The 27,943-nt window shown below is 40.6% G+C and overlaps 1 long non-coding RNA gene across 2 annotated transcripts; it reads left to right on the forward strand.

Moving 5' to 3' along the window:
* Positions 1 to 1,507: 1,507 nt before the first annotated feature.
* LOC112614642 lies at positions 1,508 to 12,182 on the forward strand. Of its 2 annotated transcripts, none has more exons than XR_003117108.1 (3): positions 1,508 to 1,564; positions 10,575 to 10,683; positions 11,384 to 11,662. It is a non-coding gene; the product is annotated as an uncharacterized LOC112614642 (long non-coding RNA). The 2 variants fall into 2 exon arrangements; XR_003117109.1 differs by lacking the exon at positions 1,508 to 1,564 and adding an exon at positions 11,672 to 12,182 and having other exon boundaries at positions 10,574 to 10,683; positions 11,384 to 11,575.
* Positions 12,183 to 27,943: the final 15,761 nt, after the last annotated feature.

Here is a 27,943-nt window from a genome sequence, read left to right on the forward strand (position 1 = left end):
CAAGAATTGAGTAGCTTGCTGAAAACTTCTAAAAAGTCCAAGACAAGATTTAGATCTTGTTATTTTGTGTAAAAGATGCTTGGGCCATTCTGGCAGTTGTAAAACTTTAATGAACATTTAAGAAAAAGAAGCCCAAAGTTACCCTGTACACACATGACAAAACAGCTGTGTACTCACTCTTCAGGGCTGTGACTCACAGTTCAATTTCAGCAATAAATGCTTGGAAATTCTAAAATGCAACATTCACCTCCATGTGGAAGGAAAGGCCTCAATGTTCCCTTCCATTCCTGCTTTATCAATCAGTTGTGAATCAGTTCTGCAGTGACTAATCGCCCCAAACCCCCTTGCTCCACCATCTCCCCCTAGTCTGCGGTGCTAGAGATGTTTACGCTGATACGAGGAGATGACAATTAGTCATATTTATCCGTGCTGGGTCCATTTAATCCCCAGTGTTTTTACTCATGTCAAATCCATTATCCCAAACAAAGCTTCATACATCTTGTCGGAGATGCACACAGACTTGCCTTGTTTACTTTGAGAAGACGGATTTTTATGGCAACATTAAATACATACTGAACCCTAACTAATGGAGCCACTTGGCATGGTGAAGCAGTTGCACTGGCAATTCCTATCACCCTTAACCCATTGTTGTTTAACTGGGTTCTGAAAACCCAGGGACTTCTCGCTGTGTTCCGCACACATCCTAAATTTTCTCCACGATTCTACATTTATGATCATTGCACCTCAGTGTTTCCAGCAATCACATAATGCAACCCCCTTCCCCCCAGTAGCCAGAGACACTTTTTCCCGAATGCCTCCAGTCTCCTGGTCGCTCTCCTGCGTCGTTTTTGAGCCTCATAAAGGAACACCCCCTCCCCCTTTTGTTTATTTAGAAAGACAAAATCTTAGGTGCTCTGTTTACTTACATTTCTCAGCACTTCTTTGTCTTCCAAACCATTTTAGCTCTTAATATGGAAGTTTTATGAGTTATTTTATCAGAAAATGCAGACCTTTGCTAGTTGACATGAACACTTAGGATGAGGCTGAGTGTTTGGAAACCCCCGATTTCACCAGGAAAAAAAAAAGTAATATGTGGCATATGTTAACATCTAGGCCTGAAAACACAGCCAGTAAGAGTGGCGCAGACTAAAGGAAATCACTACTTAATTCCACAAACATTTGTTTCAGTCCAGGAATGGCACTAGAAACTTTGAGGCGTCTGTCTCCTTCCCAGCGCCGGCCGGGCACACGAGGGTCCAAAACGTGCGGCGCAGCGCCATCTGCTGGCAGACCGGGCCTGGCCGCCCCAATAGCCCGCAGCCGGGGATGGCTCTGAAATCCACACGGGTTAGTGCCTCCACCTTCGTCCCCCAGGGCTTCTCGCTGCTGGGGAGTTCTGACTGTACTAAAAAAAGAAAGAGAGAAGGAGATTGTGCCGGAGAGAAAAAACAGTGCTGGAGAAACCGTTTCCAAAGATCTATTTAACATGTAAACGGAGGAAGATTAATATCTCTGGAACAGTCCCCAAACGTCTTGCCAAGGGCACAGGTTTTCAGCTTTAAAGGTGAAGTTGAGTTTATTTGCATCTAAAGCAAAGAGTTGTTTCTCCTCCTTTCTTTCTCTCTGTTAAACATTGTATCCTAACCATATCCTCTTTACTCTCCGGCTCTGCGTGCTTCTTTATGGAGGGGAGGTCGAGTTAATGGCAGCTGTCTGGGTGTCCAGGTTAATTCATTTCCTGGCGGCGTGGCGGTGGTGGTGAGGGGGATTCAGTAGTGCTTTTGGAGACACTGGGGCTCTGTTTGCCCATCCATTCCAGGAATCAGTGGAGGGACAACCCCTCTCAAGGGCAGAATCTGAGGATTGTGGAAATGCAATCAACACACTTATGCATGCGCCCACACTGCTTTGAATGGGATCCCAGACTCCAGGGAACGCATCTCTGATAAATTGCAAAAGACCCAAACTAAATGGACCAAAGAAGCAGTCATTATGCTTACGGGAGGGACCTCACTGTAACACAGAATACAGTGTTATCTGCAATTATTTTTTAATGTTTTGGGGGAAATCTCAGTATTTTCATTCCACTTCTAACTACCCGGCCTTTTGGTAACTGCCTGCAACACTGACTTCCAGCATCTCACATCCTCTCCTCTCTCTATCTTGCTCTATCTTCCCACTCCTACCCAGTCCCATAACAAACAGGTTGGGGTGGATGCTGTCTATGTCCACATTACTTAGGGAGAAAGGGGAGGCTGGATCCATTCCTGGTTTCCACCTAAGGATGATTTGTTTAGGCCCCTGTTGTGAGGATTCTCTGATCCTTAGTGCCTGATGGCTCACAACAGGGATTAATTGCAATTGTCTCTGTGTATGGAAGGGACTAGAGATGATCTTTCTTCACCAGGCTTTCTCTTAGGGCACTCAGCACAGCACTGCCTGCCACTGAGACGGTTCAGCAGACAGAGCTCCCTAGGCCCACAAAGAGGTCTGGCTCTCAAGACAGCCATGGGAGGGGCCTATGTCATCAGGAAAGGGCGTTGTTTTCTCCAGGGTTGCCTCTCAGCCTAAAGAGACTTTCCGTCTAATGCCATGAGCTGGCCTTCTGCAGACTAGCAATCGGCTGGTGAGTGCTTTCAGGGGATTGCTTCTCTCTCTCTCTCTCTCTCTCTCTCTCTCTCCCCCATTCATAGAGACTTTTAGAAACAAATACAGTCAGAATCATTAATTATAGAATTGGAGGCCTAGGGTTGCCAGAGAAATTACAGAATACCCAGTTACATTTGAATTTCAGAAAAAGAATGAATAGTGGTTTGATTTTAGTGTAAGTATGTCCCAGATATTACATGGGGCATACTTACACTAAAAGATATTCATTGTTTATCTGACATTCAGATTTAACTGGATGCCTGTGTGTTGTTTTTGTTTTGTTTTATTTTTTGTTTCTTCTCTTCCTTCTCCCTTCCTTCCTTTTTTTTTTTTCCTTCGCAACCTGGCAACCTATTAGAGACCCTCTAGTAGAAATCTTTAACCAGGAAACCAAAATTGACAGAGGCAAAGTAATTTGCCCAGTTACACAGCTGGTTCGAGGCAGAACTAGGGTCAGAAATAAGGTCTAGAAATTTAGTTTTGGTTCTCTTGATTAATCACACTGTCTTTGCTTCCCCCAGGATATCCAATTGGGAGCTAAGCTACCACATAAGCTCACGTCATAAAATCAGTTCTTCATATAATAATTTCAGAATGATTCACACGTGCTTCAAAGAACCATAAAGTAAAATACCACTCATTTGGAAATGCCACTAGTTTATAATTTGTGAGGTTTCCTGGCAAAGTGAATCTTTACCTAGAGACCCTTTTCTCTCTGAAGAGTCCCACAGCTTCCTTTTCTGTGACCATTGTTCATGATTGTTTTAAGGACTTTGTTCTACCAAGTGATTTCACACTCTTAAGCACACAGTAAGATACAAGCAAAGAGTGTGCCAATTAGCCTTCTCTTCCTATTAAAGAAAAAGTTCTAAAGCCATTTCATCTTATCTGAATAAAAAGATTACTCTTAAAATACTCTAATATGTATTATTTCGAAGACTTACATTAGTTACATATCTTGAGACTTCAAGATTGGTGGCAAAACTGTTATTCCATATTGTGGCCAACCTCAGGGCAAAAATGTGACCTTATATTTTGGCTATGCTGTGACCAAGTGTCCTTGTTCGTGTCTCTTATGACATCTGAGCCTCACTTTCATTATTTTTAAAAGGAGGGGTTAGTTCCTTATTAAGTCCTCGAATCTGTTTTGGTTCTAAAACACTAGGTTTCTGAAAATCAGACATGTACTCTGTTAACCTCATCTGTTTTTAAAGTTCCAATTGGAATTCAGCAGCAAGAATTGCATCTAAGTCTTTTGTAAGTATCCACTGTGCCCAGGATGGTACCACAGGCTGCCTGTGCTCCCCAAAGCAATCTGGCCATCAAAACCAAATTATAAAACCTCACACAGAGGAAGGAAAGAAAAAGGTGTTAATGAAACTAGCTGTAATGCAAAGAAAGGTCAGCTTCAGCTGCAAGCACTGAAATGAAACCATATAATTGCAAGTGGCAAAAGGGCTCCAGGTGAGACAGGGACTGTCTTTACACCATACCCTTCTTTTCTGCCAGTCTTATCATCTAAGCAGCTCTTTCTGGACCAGTGAAATAAGAAGTAACAGGCTGAAGATCTGAACCTTCTAGAATTAGACCCAAGTGCCCCAGCCTAACAACAGATCTCCATGAGCATTTCACAGGCTCATTTTTACTGGCGAGGGAAGGCTGCAGTCAGGGGCAACAGAAAGAAGGACCGTTCTGGCAAATGACCGCAAAATCTTGTTTTGCCTGGGAACTCCCTCTTTCCCACTTGGACTTTGCGTCTTTCTAATGAATGTAAAAGAGCAGTAAATGAGGCCAGGTGGAGATAGAAGGGTGATGTTTCCCTATTTTCCTTTCTTTTTTTTTTTTTTTCCTTCCTCTTTTGACTTTTTTTAGCCTTAAAATTGCTCCTGCAGAGAAACCATTCAACACGGATGAGACTCAACCCAGAGCCAAGATGCTGGAGAAACACAGGCTGCCTTTGCTGGTGGCCTCAAGCCAGGAGAAGCTTTTGTGCCTGCTGGGTGTGGTGCCCACCAAGGAGACCAGGCTCCTGTTCACAGTAATGACAGACTAGGCCTCCCAAAGACAAATGGATGAATTTTTTTGAAAATATAAAATCTTCGTGTACTCTATTTCATGAATCGAACTGATTCAAGGACCTTGCTCTGAAAAATGCTATGCAAATTGTTTTCACTGAAATATTTTCCTGTGGCTCCACTTCATCTTTGGAGCATCCCAGGGGCTTTCCCTCTCAAGTACATGCTACAGTTTTGCAGGCTCCTTTTCTAGACTGGAGATGTGCTCTCAGGACTCTACTGGCCAAATCTAGACATAACCAAAAACCCAGGGACAACGTGCTGGGGAGGGTGTTGACTATTCAGTGACTGAAGAATTGAGCACTATCTTGAGAAGGTAGTGACTTCACAACCTGATCAGGCAAACACTTAGGGCTGTGTTCCTTTCTTACAAATTAGAAAGTTCCCACGTTTGCTGCTAATAATAACTAGTACTTATGAAGGCTGACTATACGCAAAGTACTTTGCATGCAATTCTCATTTATAGGTACTGTTATCACCACTTTATGGATGAGTAAACTGAGGCTTAGAAAGGTTTAAAACTTGAGTCTCATTGACTCTAACAGTCCATCTTCTCAATGACTTTTGACAGTAATGGGTAACTTTTCAAGGCTGTGGTCAGCTATGATTGCATCCCTGCACTGCAGCCTGGTGATGAAACAAGACCTCATTTCTAAAAAGTAATAATAATAATCATCATAGGTAACTGTAATTGACTACCTACTATGAGCCAAGCACTATTGTGAGCACTTTATGCATTTTATTGCAATAAACCTTCGGGATGACCTTGTGAAACAAGTACTACTGTTAAGCCCATTTTATGTATGAGGAAAGTAAAGGACAGAAATTAACCAAAGACCTGGTGACTTTAGCTACTCACCCATATTAGCCGTCTGGGTCAATGGAGGTTGTTGGCCTCTCTTCAAATCCAAAGAAAAATAAAGCCTCATTCAAAATGCAAAAGAAAAATGAATTTGAAAAACAACAAACACACAGCAAAACCTACCCCTCCTCTGCCCACATCCCAACTGGACAGCTGTGTGTATCTTCTTTAGTCTTTCTTTAATTTCCCAACAGACTTTCTCTTCTACTCTTCTTCTTTATGTAAGTATAAGACTTGGGGTGGGAGGCAATTTATGCCTCTAAGATACGTGTGATTCTCTTGTTCTTCGTGGCCACAGAGAATGAAGTCAGTTCTCTAACAATTGTACATTCTCTCTATCTCTTATCTTCTCTCCCTCTGCCCTCTGTCTCTCTCTCTCTCTCTACACACACACACACACACACACACTCTCACACACTTTCCTCCTTTGATCGCAAAATTCTGAAATGCAGTTTCTATTTATAGAACTTTCTGTTGATTCATTAGCCAAGCACCAGCACACCAGTTTAGGATAGAGATGCTCTGAGACTATCTATTCCTATGAGGCTGGGGTCTGGGCTCCTAGCCCAGGCACTAACCCACAGTCTGGCCAGCCCAGTAGCTGCCTGATGAGAGTGCAACTCTAAGGAAGCCAGCAGGTTTATTTCCCTCAGTAAATCTATTCTGATTAATGTAAACACTGTATAATACTCCACCTGTAGGTGTTGTAATTAAGGTGCATCGGGACCACAATCAGCACAGTGACAGGCAGAGGGAAAATTATTGACCTCCCACAGATTTTTTAAGTCAGCACATTTAGTACTGTGAAAATCACCAAGTCATCAGCAGAGGGATATTTTTTAAAAAATTCAAATGAAAGAAGTCTGCTCATATTACAGCAATTTGTTTGCTAGCCTCTTTGTCCCCTTTTTTTTAAGGACTTAAATTGAAAATTCTCCCCCACTCCATTGGAGCCTCTGTAGACTAAGGGGCACCAGTCTTGGTAGGAGGTAAAAGTTTTCCAACCCAGATTTGGAGGCGCAAATGGTTTCTCTAAGGGAGACTGCCACCCAAGCCCAATGCAGAGGGTCCTAGCACAAGGCCACCAGGCAAGCATCCTTCTCTTGTGTTTATAGAGCCAGCGTGACCATGAGTGTGCCTTGCTGGGCTCCCATGTTGCCTAAGAGCTCACACCTTGGTGCCAAACTAAACTCCATGGATGCCCATGTGGGAGGGAGGTTGATAGCTGTAGCCTGCAGCTCTGCTTTCTGTCTTCGGCATGGCAGGTGTCAGCATGCAGCCCTGTGAGGCAGACAGGCCCCTTGCCTCTCCCTGTCCTTCTGGCAATAGTACCTTCTGGCCCTTGTTCCCAGCTACCCCTCCCCGACCAGAGGACTGGAGGTGCTGCTTGTGATGAGTTTGAGAAGTAGAGGTGCACCCCACCACCCATCTCCAGTCACAGACTCAAGGATTCCTGGACTCTGGAGTCATGCCTAACTGGGTTCTGTTTCCCACTCTCCCAATCCCTTGCAAATCCTCTTTGTGGCCCCATTTCCTCATCCATAAAATGGGGATAACAACAGAACATACCACGTAGTAGTACATATTGTGAAAGTTGAAAGGGATAATCCACGACAAGCCTGCACAATGCCAAGCACATTGCAAATTAGGGGTCTGCGAACATTTTTGGAAAATGATAGACAGAAAATAATTTAGGCTTTGTGGACCATATGGTCTGTGTCACAACTAGTTAGAGTTAACTCTGCCACTGCTTGCTAGAAGCAGCCATAGACCATATGTAAAGGAACAAATGTGGCTGTATTCCAATAAAACTTTATTTACAAGAACAGGTATAGGGCCCGATTTGGCCCTTGGGTCATAGTTTGCAGAAACTTATTAATTTAAATAATGAATAAATCTCAGTAGCAGTTAAAACATGTAACATTAGCTGGCTGACCACCTATTATATACAAAGAGTTCTGAGTAAATCAAGAATACGTAATCTCTGCCCTTTTGTAAGTTTCTTTTTTGTTTTGTTTTGTTTTTGTGAGATGGAGTCTTGCTGTGTTGCCCAAGCTGGAGTGCAGTGGTGTGATCTCAGCTCACTGCAAACATCGCCTCCTGGGTTCACGCCATTCTCCTGCCTCAGCCTCCCAAGTAGCTGGTACTACAGGTGCCTGCCACCACGCCAGTCTAATTTTTTGTATTTGTAGTAGAGACAGGGTTTTACCATGTTAGCCAGAATGGTCTTGATCTCCTGACCTCGTGATCTGCCCGCCTCGGCCTCCCAAAGTGCTGGGATTACAGGTGTGAGCCACTGCACCCACCCTGCCCTCCTGTAACTTATAGTGGGTATTAGGGGAGGGGATGTATTAATTCACAAATATTAAATGACAGTCTACTGTATCAAAGAAGGTGACACACAGATTAAAAGCTCTTATATAAAGACTAAAGCAATACATACCTTCGAAATATTTAATTTTTGAACCAACCCCCACCCCATGAAAACAAATCAGGAAGATTTTTCATTAAAATCTTAATTTTAATTCAGTTGCATTGCATTAAAATCACATTACCTTTACAGACTGTTTTTTTTTTTTTCAAGAAAAATAATAAAAATGAAATGGGCATGAATATCATTGCATCACACTCTAAACATGGCATACATTGCTTTAAGTACATTCAGCAGAAAGGAAAGCCATCGGATAGGTTTTGTTTCAGCTCACAGACCGTTTGCCGAAGTCAATACTCAAGCAGTCAAAACTGCCAGCTTGATATTTTTTGATTGAACAGGCTCCTTAATTTAACCAGGGACCTAAATTGTTGAGAAGTCTAAGATCTTAGCTGCTCAAATGGTTAGGAGATAAATGGACAGAATATCCTACCTTCAAGATGCAATTCCAAAGATACCGTTTAAACACATCTTGAGTTTAACAGATATGTCAAAGAATGTGTATCTATCTAGCACTCTATCTATCTATCTATCTATCTATCTATCTATCTATCTGCAACTTAATCTTTAAAGTCAATAAGATCAATTATACACAGATAGAGAGGCAGTTGCTTAACTTACCTACCTGTCATCTGAAAAGAAATGAATCCTGTTTGAGAGATAAACCAAACTACATTTTCTACATTATAGATTATGTACTTTTCATTCATTCATTCACTCATTTTACAAATACTATTGAGAGTATACTATATGCATTGCTTGGACCTAGGGGCTAAGAAACGGAAACCTGAGTGAACTTAAGCTCCTGTTACAAAATGCTTAGATACAGCATATGGAGAATACCATATTGCTGATCAGGAGTTTCTCTGGGAAAAATCCGCACACCACATTCATTACTCTGAAGAACCCTGGTCAACATCTAGTTTTTACAGAGGTAAGGCCCCTCTTCTAACAAAGGACACCATTTTAATGGAAAGAAGGAGCCTGCAGTCACCTAGTTGTGTGCTAATGGCACCCCCTAGACTGATGATATCGACCAACTGGCTTTTAGATCCTGCCACAACAGGAGATTCACCTGTTCCTGTGCTCTCTTTCTTCTCTATGAATCAGGCCACTTCTCTGACAATCAATGGACTACTCCTTTTACAAAAATTGTTGAAATGGGTGCTACCTTCCTGCCATATCTATTTACTTCTACTTCTGGCTTTTTCATCTCTAAGTTATTTGCTTTTCTTTCACTTTCCTCTTCTAGCACAATCTTTTCTTTTCTCTCTCTCTCTCTTTTTCTTTCTTTATTTTGAGACAAGATCTTACTCAGTCACCTAGGCTTGAGTGCAGTGGCGTGATTATGGCTCACTGAAGCCTTGACCTTCCTAGGCTCAGGTGATCCTCTCACTTCAGCTTCCCAAGTAGCTGGGACCACAGGTGCCTGCCACGATGCCAGGCTAATTTTTTTGTTTGTTTTGTTTTTTGGTAGAGATGGGGTCTCATTATGTTGCCCAGGCTTGTCTCAAACTCCTAGGTTCAAACAATCCTCCTACCTTGGCCTCCCAAAGTGCTGGGATGACAGGCTTAAGCCACCTCGCCCAGCCCACTGGCACAATCTTTAGGTTCAGACATTTCCTACTTCTCTTGGCCCCCTCCACTAAGTCCCCCAGAGCAGTAACCTGCTTCACAAACATATTTTAGGTTTTATGCACTCTTGAACTAACTTCCTCTTCTGATGTTTGGCTGTGTCCCATATGTGAGGATTGCATGGTAGTACAGTAAAATTCTATGAATATGCTGGCTTCTGGGATGCAAGGGGCTTGGAGCTCCTGAGTTCTAAGCCCTAGCCCAAAGTTGGCCACGGCGCTCATTTTCAAAGGCAATCACAAGATGAATATCAAAGAATGTGCAGAATGCACATTGGGAAACCTGTCAGAACATTGTTGGGAAAATAAAGTGAATCAATAGAATGTCAAGAGACTCAAATGGAAAAAATATTGAATATTCATTTTCTCAGTTTCACAGGGGTAGGGATTTACTAGGACCAAGGCAGCTGGTGGGATTTTCGGCTTTCCTTGGAATGGTTCAAATAATTTTTGTGCCGCGCATTGGATTAGTATTCAATTAACTCCTTTAAAATTATAATGCGCAACTTCAACAAACTTGTTAACGAGTCTACAGCACAATTAGAGCAGTTAATAGCCACCAGGTACAACAAATGAATGCTGTATTTCTGTAAACAAGGGACATCTGAAACAAATTCAGCAATGGTGTTTCCTATTTGTGTATCTATTCTACTTTCAAAACCAGCAATACCTGTAAACACCAGAGAAAAATTACAGAAGGGTCCTTTTCTCCCACATATTTATCAAAGAAAATCTGATGTCAAAACCTCGTAGAGATTATTTCTTTCTAATGTGGCTGGTCCCACTCCAGGAAATCTGATATGCTAACACAACCAGCTCTTAGTGGAGAAACCTAATCGGTGTAGCGTGTTACTTGTGTTGCAAACCCATCACTATGGTTGCCAAAATGTTTTAAACATAATCTGTCTCTTGCTCTTACATAGGCCATTTCAATTTAAGAAAACAAAAGATGATCCTGTGAACACTGTATCAGGCATCATTATTGGACTGAAAAAAGGATCACTTGATGAACATGCCTAGCATTTTGTTTAGGTACATTTCACACAGTCAGACACTCACCCTCACTCAGAGAAACAGAGCAAACAGAAACATCCACAGTAGGGCTGGAAATTCCAGGGGAGGACCAAGAGAGCATCTGTCTTCCTGTTGATAATGTAAAAAACGATTTGAAAAAGAATGCATCAGACTTCCATTATGATGATAGGATGAAGAATGCAAACTTCTGGACATTTCTGAGTTTTCTTAAACTAGATAAATAAAATGCATTGTAAGAGCTTTTAGCATTTGGTTTAATGCTAAACCATCTCTCTTGGCTGAAGAATTTTGCATTTTCATTGGATCTATTCTAAAATAACTGTGGAAAATTGATTTTAAACCTAAAGGTTGTATTCTCAATCATTTTTCCAATAAGTACTGTTTGTAATTTTTTTCATAATAGATTTTGACCACAAGATATAATGATATTACATGTGATACATCTTTATCTATGCCTAGAAGGTTTCCACTCCTTTTACAAATTCAAAGCGGCCTTACCCACTCTCCTCTCCACACACATCCACACAATTATGAAAGTATCATGTTACAATTTAAATAGATTCACTACTTTTGATAGTTTGTGGAAGAAATGCTACATCTCTTTTCCACAAGGCTGTAAAACTTTCTCACCATTCTTAAATAACAGCCTAAATAATAAAATCTAAAAAAAGTACAATTTAATTTGGTTTTTTTTAAGACGTATTTCTTCTCTGGCCTTAGAAGATTAGTTTTCAAAGCGATGGTAAAAATCATTGATGTACGTCTTTTCAAGAAAAAGGAAAAAAAAAGAAAAAAGACTCCTAAATGCCAAACATTTGCTCTTTGGAGCATAGCAAGAAGAAAGGGAGAGGACCAGACGACCACATCCTAAGAACAGAGTATTGTCCAGGTAGCTGTCACCCAAAATGGGATCTCTTTCCAGGTCTTTTTGTTACAGTTTTTCTTTCCTAAATAAAACTTAATTTTCTCTCGCTAATCTTTCCAGTGGGTGTCTGCCGCTTCCTCATGCCTTGCTATAAGAAAGCTCGTAAAAAGGAAGAAATCTAAAACTAGAACAATTCTATATTCACAGTTTCTCTGACATTAAAAAGTACTCAAGAGAAGAAATTTTTTTTTAATTTAAAGAAACATCCGTCCAACATGGATGATTGAAGAAGGGGTACTCCCCTTTGTCCAGAGCCATAGAAAGATAATTTAATTACACTAATCACTACACCCTCCCCAAATTAGACTACAAATGAATCTTGATTTCTCATGATTTTTTCTCTTTACAAAATAATCTTAAAGTTTAGGAGGAAGAAAAGATGCATAAACATAATCAACAATGCTTGGAAAAGAGGAAGAAAAAGGGAAATTTCTCCTACTGATCCGGCAGTGCTGGTAAGGGAAGAACGTGGTCCCTTTAAATGATACGGAAGGGGGGCAGGGAAGCGCTGGGTAGAGAAAGGCGTGGTCTCTGGCTAGGGCTCCACCCCCAGGGACCCAGGTGTGGACAGGCACTCCTGCCTTGAAGCCCGAATGTTGCATTTGCCAAGACCCCATTCTGGGCCTATAAAAACCCGAGACCCCTAGAGGACAGACACAAAAGCTGCTGGAAGTTATGAGGAACACATGGGCAGAAGAAGACAAGAGCTGAGCAGGTAGTGAAGAACACACGGCGGAATGACGCAGTTTTGCTGGAGCAGGCCGCCAAAGGGCCCGACTGCAGGAGAAACCCATCTCCCTTCGTGTTCCCCCATCTGCTGAGAGCTACTTCTACTCAGTAAAACCTTGCACTCATTCTCCAAGCCCATTCCCGGGATACAGAAAGCCCTCTGTCCTTGTGATAAAGAAGAGGGGTCTAATCGAACTGGTTAACAGAAGCTGCCTATAGACAGCAAACCAAAAGAACACCCTGTAACACACGCCCACTGGGGCTTCTGCTGTAATCATTCATCCCTGGACACTGCCATTGGGTCAGAGCTCCACAGTCTGCCCGTGTCTATGTTCCCCTAGGAGGTTTGAGGAGCAGGACACTGAAGAAGCGAGTCACACCCCCAGCGCATGCCCTGCAAGGGGGACAAAGGAAACTTTCCAGTTTAACTACCACTTTTAGAATATCTTATAAAGTCAGCTAGGCATGGTGGCTCACGCCTGTAATCCCAGCACTTTGGGAGGCTGAGGCCAGCTGATCGCTTGAGGCCAGGAGTTCAAGGTCAGCCTGCTCAACATGGCGAAACCCCAACTCTACTAAAAATATAAAAATTAGCCAGACATGGTGGTGCATGCCTGCAATCCCAGCTACTCTGGAGGCTGAGGCAGGAGAATGGTTTGAACCCAGGAGGCAGAGGTTGTAGTGAGATTGCACCATTGCACTCTAGCCTGGGCAACAGAGTGAGAATATCTTATGGTACTGGTGGCATATGATTAACGAAACAGAATAGAAGTCCGAGAAATATTCCCAAGTAAATATAATAAGTTTGTGTGTGATAAAAGTGGCATTTAAAATCAAAGGAAGATGTAGTATATTATTCAATATTTTGGTATTGTGGCAACTGCCTATTCATTTAGGGGAGGAGAGAAACGGTAGTCTCTGAGTCATACAAGTAAAAGAATAAATTTGAGGTTTAATAATAAGTATGAAAAGGAAACAATTATATAGATGTAATATACTTATAAGTATAAAAACCCAAGAATAAATTTTAGATGTAATATATTTATACATATAAAAAAGGAAATGATTATTTTCTAAGAATATGCTGGTGGATATTTATACAATATTGAATTGGGAAGGCATCAGTCCTAAGGCAATAATTATAAAATAAATGAATTACGTTTACTACAGAAATACTAAAAATGTCTGCCCATCAATACATACCAAAAATTATGACTAAGAAGAAAGGACAAATTGGGTAACATATTTACATATACACATATATACATATATACACACACACACACACACATACAGACAATATGCTCAATATATAAAAGTTTAACAATTTTACAAGAAAAAGATTAACACGGATAATTTACAAAAGAAAAATAATACAATGACAAATAATTTACCTACCTGCATTAGGATTCTCTTAGAGGGAAAAAATAGGAGATGATATGTAAAGGGGAGCTTATTAAGTATTAACTTACATGATCACAAGGTCCCAAAATAGACTGTCTGCAAGCTGAGGAGCAAGGAGAGCCAGTCCGAGTTCCAAAACTAAAGAACTTGGAATCCGATGTTTGAGGGCAGGAAGCACCCAGCATGGGAGAAAAATGTAGGCTGGGAAGCTAGGCTCATCTCGCCTTTTCTGCTGCTTTATATTCGCTGGCAACTGATTAGATGGTGCCCACCAGATTAAGGGTGGATCTGCCTTCCCTAGCCCACTGGCTCAAATGTTAATCTCTTTTGCAACACCCTCACAGACACACCCAGGATCAATACTTTGTATCCTTCAATCCAATCAAGTTGACACTCAGTATTAACCATCATACTACCCAAACAGCATTTAAAAATGTTTAATACTTAGGGATAGTTAGGATGTGGAAGAACGGGAATTCTCACACACTGCTGATTACAATATACATAGGTACAACTTTTCACAGATAATAGCTTAGATACGGGCATGACTATTAGTCCAGCAATACCACTTCTAGAAGTTTTTGCCAAGGAAATAACCATGAATGTAAATAAGATTTAGCTATAAAGATGTCTGGAAACTGTTGTTTGCAATATGCAAAACGTTAAAAAAAATCCTGTATGTATACAAGAATAGAATATTGAGCAATTGTTTAAAATGTTTCTGTAGTAAATAATATTTAATAATTATTGTCATAATTGTTTGCCAAATGAAAAAAAGAGAGCAAAATAAAAATAAAAATGTTACTAAAGATAGTAATTGTAATTTATTCTGTTTGTTCTTTTTGCTTCTCTCTATCCAGCATTTTTGTGTGTGTTTTCCCTACCCTGGCAAGGCCTGGGTTCTCTTTATTCCATTCAAGATTTGTAGAGGTTCAATTTTTCCAGTGGTATCCCTCCTCCCACCTCCTCCTTCTCTTCCAAGTACCTGGTGACTGTCATCTGAGTTATAATTTCACAGAGGCAGATCCTTCTTTTGCTTTTCTTTGTTGTTGTTCTTGGTTGATTTCAGAGATGACACAGTGTCTAGATGCTTCTCTTCTGCCTTCTTTAACAGGAAGTCTTAACTTTTTTCATTAATATTTTAAGAAATTGCTAAAGTTCTTTGATCATGGCTCACTGCAGCCATGAACTCCTGGTCGCAAGTGATCCTCACACCTCAGCGTCCCAAAAAGCACCCGCTACCATGCCTGGCTAACTTTTAATTTTTTAAGTTTATTTATTTTTATTTTTTTGGAGACAGGATCTCGCTACGTTACCCAGGCTGGCCGTGAACTCTTGGCTTCAAGTGATCCTCCCAACTCAGGTGCTACAGAGTTGCCTAAAGCAGAAACGTGTCCTCAGCGCTGCAACATCTTTTAGGAATGGCCTAACTTAAAGCGAAAGTGGGATGCTTGTCTATTTTCTGGTCTTTTTTCTATGACTTTATACATGTTTTAATGATTCAATCCATTATAATGTATTTGGGTATATTTTGTAAGGCAAAATATAATTGCTTACATTTAGTTTTATGAATACTAGGAGCAGCCTTCTTTACTTCTTTACTTTCTTCTGGGCTAAACGAGGGAAAATCAGGGATGGATAAGTATTAAATAACTTTTTTTTTTCCCTGTGTATATCTGAAATTTCCAAATGTCTCTTTTTTTCTGATCAAGTAACTTGAAGCATTTATTTTTAAAAAAGATTAGGCTGATAATCAAGAATTGTGACTCTCAAACTGTAAGGATTCAAATTCTTGTAATTTCCAGCAGACAATATGAATGAGAGATGTGGACTGCATCTAAGAGGTAGTTGGGAGTGATGGCACTAGCTCCGGGTCATGTATTTGTTGAGGGAATGAAGTCTGGATTAGTTCTGTAATTCTAAGTTTTAGACAGAAACCTGAAATTTGACTATGTTCTATAAAATACTCAATTTTATATGTTAGCAGCTAACTTAAAAATTGAACAAACATAACTTTTATAATAAGGGGAAATTATGTTTAAAATACATGTTAAATAAATTAAGTTATAGCTCTTTAAAATATAGAAAATCTCCAAACTTATTCTGAGCGATTGTGGATAATGTTACTACCAACTAGCTGGAAATACTTTTCTGTTTTGTTTTGTTTTGTTTTGATAGAAGTTCTTGCTCTGTTGCCCTGGCTAACTTGCAGTGGCGCAATCATAGCTCAAACTCCTGGGCTCAAGCGTTCCTCCCACCCCAACTTCTGGAGTAGCTAGGACTACAGGCCCATGCCACCATGCCTGGCTAATTAATATATGTATATCTTTTTTGTTGTTGTTGTTAGAGACAGGGTTTTGCTATGTTGCCCAGGCTGGTTTTGAACTCCTGGCTTCAAGTAATCCTCCACCTTGGCCTCCCAAAGTGCTGAGATTACAGGTGTAAGCCACCACACTCCATCTGGGGAGAACTTTTGCGTTTAATCCACATGGCCAGGTGACCTCAATTGCTGCCCATAGCAGAACTCAGCAAGACAAAGATCACCCTTCTCCATACCTCTCTCACCTCAAGACGTCAGTGCGTCCTAACGAGATGGCTTTGGCAGGGGAAGCTTCTATATGAAACAAAAACATCAAATCAATATTTGAATCCTTATTATGAGTCAAGCAGGGTGCTGGGCAGCTTATTTTCCGTGATACATTATTTTCCATAAACCTTATAAAAATCCTATTCCTAGGTACTATTATAATTGCTACTTTATAGTTACAGAAACTGAGGCTTATAGATGGTAAGTAATGTATATGGTAGTAAGAACTTCTTTTTGTTGGACTACAAATCTTGTGTTCTAACCACCATACACATTGTTAGGAGGGATTCCTAAGCCAATGCCTTTCCACTCATTCTTTATCTTCATGTCTGCAACTTTTTCCAGAAAGGGTCTAAAGAAGCCTGCCTTCCCATATGAAAGCACCTTCCATGCTGATATCATACCTCATTTTCTGGAGGAAGTGTGGTGTGATGGCACCTCAGAGTGGGGCCCAGGAACACCTCCGTTAAATTCCACTCCTCGCTCTTATCAGTCAAGTGAGTTGAAATGAGTCACTTCTCTTTTCAGAAGTCCGGTTTCTTTTTTTTTTTTTTTTTTTGAGACGGAGTCACACTGTGTCTCCCAGGCTGGAGTGCAGTGGCGTGATCTCGGCCCACTGCAAGCTCCGCCTCCCGGGTTCACGCCATTCTCCCGCCTCAGCCTCCCAAGTAGCTGGGACTACAGGCGCCCGCCACCGTGCAAGTCCGGTTTCTTAACCTATAAAACAAGAAAAATACAACCTACTTCTGAGGTTGAGGATGAGGCTGAGGACGAGATAGGCACCTCCTGTGAAGTGGGGGCTTTTAATAAATGCTAGTCATTTCTCTTCCCCTGAGGAAACGTTATTACACATTGTTTATGTCACTCTAATATTGTTCTAAGAGATCTATGAAATATGCAACTCAATTAATCAAAGTTTGTCTCTGTAATGTACCTTTAGGAGAAAAAGATACATTGTGGGGAGTAGAGGAGAGAAAGATTAAGGAATTTGGTGGTCACAGCTCCTGGAGGTCATCTCTACCAGGCTGAGATAATCTATAGCCCAACCGTGTACACCGACACCATCTACTGTCCTTTGGAACTTTAGTAATCATGCTTCCACTACTACTCCTACTAAGTGCATTTAGAGTCTGAACTCATTACCACCACCACCACCCAAGAAAAATAACTACTGTGTTTATTAAGGTAGGAAAGTTGTTTCAGAACAAGGTGAAAGCCATTCACCAGAAAATACAATTATCTCCAACCCCACATCACTCTAACATCTGTATACCTACACAATGTATTTCCTTTAAGACACTGATTTTCAACTTGGAGTCACTGAATCGATTTCAGGAGGCCCATAAACCTCATGAGATCGACTTCTATATGCATGTGCTCATGTGCATTTTTGAGGAGATGATTGATTTTCTGAAATTCTCAAGGGAGTCTACTTGCCTCAAATATCTAAGACCCATTAGGCTAGAAGCTTACTATCCAAATCATACATGCTGACATCAAGAAAGATACAGATAGTGGTATGTTGATATGGAATTTGGGAGGGCATGGTCATGGATAAGGTTGTGTGTATGATTTGTGGGCAGAAGTGAGTTTTATGCATTCAAATAGATGTATGAATCCTTTGTGAGGAAGGTTTATTTTGAAGCGTTAGTCGTCTTTTTTTTTTCTCAAAACAAGGTCTTGCTCTGTTGCCCAGGCTGGAGTGCTGTGGTGCAATCATGGCTCACTCTAGCCTCGATCTCCTGGGCCAAAGTGAACCTCCTGTCTCAACTTCTCAAGTAGCTGGGACTACAAGTGCACACCACCATGCCCAGTTAATTTCGGTAGAGATGGGATTTTGCCATGTTGCCCAGGCTGCTCTCGCACTCCTGGGCTCAAGCAATCTGCCCTCCTCAGCCTCCCAAGGTGCTGGGATTACAAGCATGAGCCAACACACCCAGCTAAGACCCTAGCCTTAAAAAATTAAGACCTCCCTTCTTGAATTGTAAGCATTTCCTGCACTTTCTCTGCAACATCAAATAGCCAAACATTCCCATCCAAGAGAAGGAAATAACCTACTACCTAATTGAAACTGCTTCAGTGATGCGTCCATTTTTCTATTTAACACTCTTTTCTCTCACTTTCACTTTTCATTTCTTGCCTGGGTTCACACAGCCCATACCTTGTCTTTTTTAATAACTGACCAAATTATTACTATTAGTAATTTGGGGAGGGGGAAGAGAAACACAAATAAGGGAAATGGGTTTCCATGGCAACCACAGGCCTGTGAGATCATTTTGAACATCCTTTCTATGACTATTTCATTAGCACTCTCCTGAGAACCTGAATCATAGTTAACCCGTTTATGGACCAAGCGTTCTTTTGCAGAAGGCTCTCGAGCTATTATTCATCATTTGGGATGTCGGTTTACCGTTTTTAGAGGGCACCTGGATTTTGTGACCGGAATCAACTGACATCTATATTATCTGTCTCCTGCTGAGAGTGTGTCCTGCGATTCTCCAGCATCCTTCCAGAGTTCCTTGGGTGAGGACAAATGAAAACTCATATTTTTAAGGAAGAACTAAATTAATACTTTAAAAAGCAAAATCCTCATAATGACAGTTCTACCGAGGCTAAACTCCATTCCCTTTGGAGGGGAGGAGGCAAAGGAGCAAGTATTAGTCAAAAGTGACAGGGTAGTGCCATGGTAGCAAACAGTCCCTCTGATGGTTAATTTTATGGGTAGACTATGGTGCTCAGTTGTTTGGTCAAACTCAAGTTCCATATGTGGGTGGGCTTCAGCCAATCAATTGAAGGCCTTAAGAGAAAAGACAGAGGTCTCATGATAAGGAAAGAGTTTTGCATCTAGATTGCCTTTAGACTCAAGACTGAAGCATTGACTTCTGCTGCTATTTCTAGCCTGCTGGCCTGTCCTACAACTTCAGACTTGCCAACCCCCATATTTCCATGGGTCAATTCCTCAAAAATAAATCTCTCTCTTTCTCTCTCTCTCTCTCTCATCAGTCATATTAATCATATTAATCACTCAGGGGTCACAGCTGAAGGAAGCTCCATCTCAACCTGTGCTCCCATGATCACAGTAGCAGAGGGAGAGGGTCATGGTAAATCACACAGTGGCTCTTAAAGCTTCCATCCAGAAGTGATGCCTGCTACTTTCACTTGCATTTCATTGGTCAGAGCAAATCTCATGGCTATCCTAACTTCAAAGGAGGCAAGAAGGTGCAATCTTGCCAAGTGCTGGGAAGAAGGAAATAGAGAAATATTTGGTGAACAGCCTAATGACTACCAATCATGGGTGGACATGAGTGATGCCTTTTGTTCCGCTGATGTGTTCCATTGGTTAGGAAATGTGAACCAAGAAGTCCAAGTGATCTCTTTGATCCTATTGATTGTGTGATTTTTAGAAAGCGAGTTAGCATACCTGGGCATCAGTTTCCCCGTCTGTTCAATGGTGGGAGCAGACGATAACATCCCTTCTCCTTCTTCTCTCCTGTTGCTATGGAGGAAACGGCCATCCTGCTCTCAGAGACCATTCTCTTCCTGTGTGCTTTTATTCACACCAGATGCCCATGTGCCATACTTCATTCTATTTTCTCCTACAACCCAACTTCCAAGTCTTTAAAGAATCCTGTTGTTTCTCATTTCACGTTTATTTCAACAAAGTCACATCTCTCCCTATCCTGTGCCACCACCTCATTCCAGTCTCCCATATTCTCTCCCTGAGCTTCTGCAATAACCTGGAGCTAGTTTTTCTGCTGCAATAGTCAGTCGGCTCCTATCGACTTTCCTGTGAATCCTTCACAGATAGTATCGAAATGAGGGAAGCGATATAGCTTATGGGTTAAGAAAAGAACAGGATTTGAACATGCACAGCCTGGGATTGCATTTCTGCTCTGCCACTTGCTAGCTTCATGACCTTGAAAAATTACCTAACGTTTCTGCACCTTAGTTATCTTCATCTGTAAATTGGGATAATAATAGTATTTACTTAATAGGACTCTTATGAGGATGGAGCTGATATATACACAGCACTTATAATGCTCCCTGGCACATACTAGAGACTGTATGTGTTTGGTATTTCTATTATTAATGGAAGTTTTTGTAATAGTAGTATTGTTTTCTCACCAGTATATCTCTAGTTCCAAATATAAAACTTGACACATTGTAAGGAATCAATGATTAGTTGTTGTTATAATAAATAAACCTAGATAATGAAGAAGTGAATTCATGGTTGTGATGGGCAGCTTCTAATCTGGCTGCCAGTGATCTCTGCCTTCTAGTTTTTATATTCTTGAGTTGGGCTGAACCTAATGACTTTCTCTGAAGAATAGAATACAGCAAAAGTGATGGGATGTCACTTCTGAGATTAGGTTACGAAGGACTGTGACTTTCCCCTTGAATCTCTTTCATCTTGCTCTCTCTCTTTCTTGCTTGCTTATTCTGATGAAGTGAGCTGTCATGTTGTGAGCTGCCTATTAAGAAGCTCATTTGATAAGGAACAGAGGGCAACCCTCAGTCCAACAGCCCCCAAGGAACTGAATCCTGTCAACAGTCACAGAGTGAGTTTGGTAGTGGTCCTTTCTCCAGTCTGGCCTGGAGACAACAGCAGCCCTGGCTGACACCTTGATTGCAGCCTTGTGAGAATCCTTGAGCCAGAGGACCCAGCAAACTGCATCTAAACTCCTGACCTATGGAAACTGAGATAGTAAATATTACTTTAAGTTACTAAATTTTGGAGTTGTTATGCAGCAATTAGCAATTGATAACTAATAAAATGATAAAGATGACAATATATGATAGCATGCTTTGAGTACTCAGGAAGAGATTTTTTAAAAACCCAACCTTCAGATAGAGGAGCCACTTCCCTGGGCTCATGGAAAATCACTGGCACCTCCAGAATCTTCCTCTTCCCTTTTTGTCTGTCTCCCCACTTCCTCCTTGAACTTTGGAGGCAAATAGAAAATAATTGAAAACGTGAATCTCTTATTTTACTAACCGTGTGAAGTTGGTTAAGTTACTATATTCTGGTCAAGTCGCTCTGAGCAACTTTCATCTTTAATAAAATGGAGATGATGAGACTACTGTGAGGGTTATGGTGGTGAGAACCTATATATGAATAAAATACCCCACAGAGTATCTGGGACACAGCTGGTATTCAATTAATGTTGAGTCTTGTCCCTAATAACTAATAGTGACTGCTTCACATTTTTTCCTTTTATAAAAAAGCTTTAGATTCAGGGAGTACATGTGAAGGTGTGTTGCATGGGTACATTGCATGATCCTGAAGTATGGGCTTCTGTTGAGTCCATCACTCAAATAGTGAACATAGTACCCAACAGTTTACTAGTTTTTCAACTCTGGAATCCCCAGTGTCTCTTGTTTTCTTCTTTATGTCCATGTGTACCAATGTTTAGCTCCCACTTATAAGTAAGAACATGTGGTACTTTATTTTCTGTTTCTGAGTTAATTCATTTAGGATAATGGTCTCCAGCTGCATCCATGTTGCTGCAAAGGACATAATTTCATTCTTCTTTATGGCTGCATAGTATTCCATGGTGCATATGTACCACATTTTCTTTATCAAATCCACTACTGATGGGCACCTAGGTTGATTCCATGATACTGTGAATAGTGCTGTGATAAACATATGAGAACAGGTGTCTCTTTGGTAGAGTGATTTCTTTTCCTTTGAGTATACACTTGGTAATTGGATTGCTGTGTCAAGCAATTCTATTTTTACTTCTTTGAGAAATGTCTAAACTGCTTTCCATAGGGGTTGAACTGATCTGCACTCCCACCAGCAGTGTTCTATGTGTTCCACCATTTTTAACCTAATTTATGACTAACACCCTCTTCAGTGTTAACATTCTTCAGAATTCAACAGAGTACAAGTGTGTTTCATATGGGAAGAATTCAAGTGTGGTGTCTTATCAGACAGAAAATAATTATTCATTTTTGAACTCATAGTTGGACAAATAATTCACAGTGTTCAAAGGGCAGCAAACTTCTTTAATGCATATGAGGAATTAAAAAATAGAAAAAAACGTTTAGTCTACCTACCAGTTCATCAGGAAACAATTTTACTTTATGGATGGATGTGAAACTGCCTCACCTTTCCCATTCCCATTTCCCCACCTCACAAACACACACATGTTTCTGGCCATTGTGGACATGAAGAATGAAAACTTTACTCTGGAGACAAATCCTATGTGTGTGTCTAGTGGGGGCTGGAGCAGATATCACAAAACATGCGCCATTGCTCTGAGACGGCATTGTCAGGAAACTCAGTTCCAATCCTAGAACTTAGGTCATTAGGAAAAGCAAGAAAAGGCAGAAAGTTTTCATTTACAACTTGAGAGCTTGCCTTTCCTGGACATCAAATGCCACAATTAAAAACTTGCTTTTTAATAAACACAGTCATGAGTTGGGAAAAGCCAAAGCATCATTCACATATCATTTCCTGCACCACTCAGCTCATATTAGCAGACTTAGGAAAGCATCAACCACAAACATGTTGCTGATAGAAATTTCCTAATGCAAGCAGTCTTTATAGATTTCTGCTATTTCAGTGTAGGTCTCTGAGGACCATTTGAATCCATATTAATTTCCTTTCTGGCAGTTATGCGGCTGAGTATGAACAGCACTATTTCACTTTTAATCTGTCAGTAATTTAGTAATGTGTAAACTAATTATGCACAGATATTAATGTAATCGGTTTGGGGAGCTATAAAATCAATGTGTTTTTACAGACTGCATTAAAGAGAATTGCGGTGTTATAATCACATGTCAGTTACAGATAAGGTTATGGAATTAAAAAACGGATGTCACCCCTACTTCAAGGAGCACCCACAAACTCCATCAAATAATAAGAGCATGATCTTCACACTTTCTGGAACTACAGGAAAAGTACTAATATCACAGCTAAACCATCCTGCTTCACTCTGACTTTGATAACATTATTTCCATGACTTCCCTTCTCCACTTCTTCCCCTTCCTCTGTTAAATAAAAACTTGCCATTCACGATTTCAAAGATCATGTCACAGATCAACTTTCTAGGGGTCATGCCACTGCCTCATGGTAATGGCTTCCTTGGGTGAAGTCTACCTAGTACAATTAACCAGATCATTGAGCAGAGGAAGATCAGTTAGCATGAACCCAGTGGTTAAGAGGGGTTACCATAGCTTTTGCAGAGTGGTTCTCACTAGGTCTGTGACCCTACAAGTAGTCCAAGATATGGTCAAATCCTTTCAGGGGGTGGAGGCATTTCACTACCTTGACAGGTGTGTATGCATACAGGTTTCCTACCTCCCATAGAAGGAATCTCATTACTCTATGATAGGCCTTGAAATCCTTAGACAGTTCTTGTCCAATTAGGTGTTTAGATAAGTTATAGAAATGTATGTTCACATACCTGTATTGAAGGGACTCCCCTCACGCACTCAGAGTTTATCTCTAATTATTGTCTCCTTCTAAAGACTTAGGCCATTCTCTTTTGTAGCCCTAAATATAAAGTCTATAGTAGAATGCATCATCATCTGGCAAACTGAAGAGTTCCAGCCTCAACCTTGCACTTTAGCAAGGCGTGGCTGTAGAAAGGAAAGAGGATTAAGACGGCAGATAGAATTTCAGCTCTAGAAGTACAACTCGGAGCCATGCTGAAAGATAGATCTAGGATAATCATGATTCTAACATTCCCTAGATGTGTAGTTGCCTTAACACTTGGAATCTTACTTTCCTACTTTGTAAAACAGCATGGTAATAAAGTTCTGTACTTCATGGAGAATAAAATGAAGATTGCACCATGCTTGGGTCATAGTAAATGTTCAATAAAGTAGCTAGTAGCAGGCGGAGGAGTAATAATGCTCACTTGACTCCATCGGTCTATTTGCTTTCCTCTTGTTATTTTACAAGTATTAAATAGATAATCTCTAAAGTCCCTTCCCACCAGTAAATCTGAGGTGCTGCAACTAACTGCATCAACAGTTCACTTGCAAAGAGGATTCTCAGGTGGAAGAAGGTTGGTCAAGGCTCTTCCCACATAACTTCTCCCATCCACACATCTATCCATCCTTATCACTAATCCCTGCCCATGATGCTACATTGCCTCATGGTTTGGCTTCCATTTATATCCATCCTTCCTCTAACCATCTGAAGTATCTTGAGTAACTCATATTCATTTTATGGGCTTACTTATTTACTCCCCAAATACTCATTGACACCTACTAAGGCAGAGAGGAGTCTGCAGGGAATGTTGATATGGATCAAGTCTGGCTTCAGCTTTATTAGTCTATTAGCAAGATAAGAAAAGTCTACAATAACTATAATTTATTATCACCCCCTTCCGGATTCCTCTTTGCATTGACTGAAGTCTGAAATTCCTTGTACGATGCCGTTTTCTCCAATACCTTCTCCAAAGGAGTCTGTGCCTCCCTTTGCTGGCCCATGTGCTGTGTGGCCACTTATATAACACCATTTGCCACTTATATATAATATTTCCCATTTTAACTTTACACATTCCACCTTTTCCCATTCCAAAATTTCCACAATCCCCAAATGGATTGTGTGCCAATCTCCAAAACCCATACCCACAGTGATATTTTTAGAACTTGATGCAAAGTTTGTTCTGCCACTCCATCCTCTCATCATTGCTCACAATTCCAATATGCACCTACTTAGCTGACTTTCTTCTCTATCTGGCCTCATTATGCTTTGATTCCAATGAAGGTCAGCCACAAGCCACAAGGCCAACTACTGGACAACTACCCTGCTCATCATTAAGTGAGATAATGTATATAAGCTACAAAGAATGTGCCTGATGCGTAGCTGTCACTCAATACTGTCAGCTGCACACCCTTCCATCCAGCTTTTTGTTATTTAGTCTAATCGCTATCATGTCCACTAGGAACTTGTTCACACACAGCTTCTAGAGTAGGTTCTTGGGGGACAACATTTGTCTACTGTCCTGGAAGCTGAGGACATATTTTATTTTCTTTTTTATTTTTTTGAGATGGAGTCTTACTCTGTCACCCAGACTGGAGTGCAGTGGTGCGATCTCGGCTCACTGCAAGCTCTGCTTCCTGTGTTCACACTATTCTCCTGCCTCAGTCTCCCGAGTAGCTGAGACTACAGGCGACTGCCATCATGCCCAGCTAATTTTTTTATTTTTTTTTTTTTTGTATGTTCACTAGAGATGGGGTTTCCCATGTTAACCAGGATGGTCTTGACCTTTTGATCTGTCCGCCTCGGCCTCCCAAAATGCTGGGATTACAGGCATGAGCTACTGCGCCCGCCCGAGGACATATTTTCAGAAGGATGGCATTGTGGTCACTGTCCATAATCATTAACATCCCATTATAGAGATCAAATACCACTCAGAGTCCAGAAACCAGATGAGAGTTTCATTACTTATATGTTTAACTTTTATGAAATCCACTTGAGGCCCTTGACCAAAAATGAAAAAACAGAAAGAGAAGAACATAGAAACATAGTAATTTAAAATATTTAAACATAGAGTTTGCATGGACAATCTTTTTTATGTGAATATGTATGGTAATTACTTGTACGCATACAATATTGTACAGGGTTACAAATTCAACATTATAAAACTGTTCTCTAGGGGTCATTTAGGAGATTTGCAAGCGTAATTTTGGTCATACCTAACTGCTCTCTTTAGAATCTAATCCACATCAGACATACTGTCCCATCCATCATAATTCATTTTGGGGGGATGTTTTTTTAGCATGTTGGTGGAAGTCAAGAAAGGATTTCAGGCCAGGCTGTAGTCAACCAGAAGCTGGCATTATCCTAAACCCCTCTCATTACATGGATCTCAGTAAACCATGGTCCTTAATTGGCTTCATGGCTTTTTCTCAGACACTGTGTGTAATGAGACCCCATGCTTCACCAGGAAGGTGCTGAGAGAGGTCACTACCCTGAGATGATTTGTCTCCTCTCTCTTTCCTTACTCACGCTTCTTCAGGTGAAACGGAGGGTCTGGTCTATTTATGCCTACTCACACCTGACAAATGATCATCCTCTCTGACCATCCTCTTGGCTGTTGAAAGTCAGCCATTATCAGGATTCATGTGTGATTTCTCTTCTTTGCAACAATCACTTGAGGCTGGTCCTGAAATAATTGCCAATAACAAATGTATCCAGGCAGTGGCCTTCATATCTTGCACTAAGGGAAGATAAGGCAATGGCATTTTCATTCTCTCATCAAGAATGTCTCCCAGGACAGCTTTTTCTGTGCCAAGTTAGTAAGAAATAAGCCCCAGAGAGTTCTACGTTATGATTGTCAGGACATGGATTATTGAGAAAGGAATTAGAATCAACTCTGGCAGAGGAAATTTGAGAGACTGAGGGGATTCACAGGCAATGAGGACTTTTATGGTGAATAGTTTGGGTTGTAGCTTTGGCTCTTTTGCTCTGCTTCACTGATGGAGTTATGGACGTTAGATTTTTATCAAGACTAACTCATGCACTACTAAAAAACTGTACAGCTGAGTTCTTCATCTATGAGAAAACATTGGCAATTTAAAAATTTGAAGCACCTTGATTCAGTTTACCTTGAGCAATCTAGGAATACCCCCAAAGCACTGAATTTGAAGTCAAGAGACCTTGGTTCAAATCCATCACTGTTACCTTGTACATACTGACCTGCGCTGTCCAATAGGGCAGTCACTAGTCACAGAGTCCTTTTAAAATTTAAATTTAAGTTAGTTATAATTACATACAATTACAAATTCAGTTTTGAGTTACACTACCACATTTCAAGCGCTCAGTGGCTCCCGTGTCTTGGTGCTACCATGTGGATAGCCAAGCTCTAAACTGAAGACCAATAAGCTTTCCAAGTCCCAGTTTCCTCTTCTGTTAAACAAAGAAAGAAAGTGAAATCTGTCCTATTTACTAAGTGTGGTATAAGATAGTGAATACCAAAGCACTTAAAAATTATTAAATATTTTATAAAAGATAAACTATAAGTCATAAAGCACTTAATTTGATATCTTGAGCTTCACTGAGTAGAACAAACCCTCACATTCTTATTTAAATTACTTTGAGGGGTTTTTTTCTTAAAAATTTCATGTTCATTCTAGTTATTTCCTGTTGCTAGAATTAGAAAAATGGGAATGGATCAAGCTCTGTTTAGATTATCTCCAGTCTTGATGTTTTAGCTTTCAGAAAATTAGTGTCTTAGTATTTTCAGTGGGTTTAAAATTACAAGCAATTAATAATTTTACAACTTGTGTGAGACCCAGGCAGCATCTACAGACAATTATATGAAGAGGCTAGGTTGGTGGTGACTTTTACAGAATAAACACTGGTGGGCTGGCTTGTCCTTGGGAACATCAACAGGGAAGTGGCATTTCTTGACCTCTCTCCTATTATTAAGAAACCAGTAGGGACTCTGCTGTATTGAGGATTTACATTCCTTTACCTTACACATTTTCTTGAAAATACATGCCTTATTTGTCCATCTTACCTATATTTGAAAATGTCCATCTGACAGGCAAGAAACAGGTCTTCAATTTTTTTCTTCATGAATATCAGTGTCTAGAAGAGGGTTATTGGGCTTAATAAGTGGATGTAGGGAGAGATATAGTGAAGTGAA

Source organism: Theropithecus gelada, chromosome 20 (assembly GCF_003255815.1).
Source record: "Theropithecus gelada isolate Dixy chromosome 20, Tgel_1.0, whole genome shotgun sequence".
NCBI lineage: Eukaryota > Metazoa > Chordata > Mammalia > Primates > Cercopithecidae > Theropithecus > Theropithecus gelada.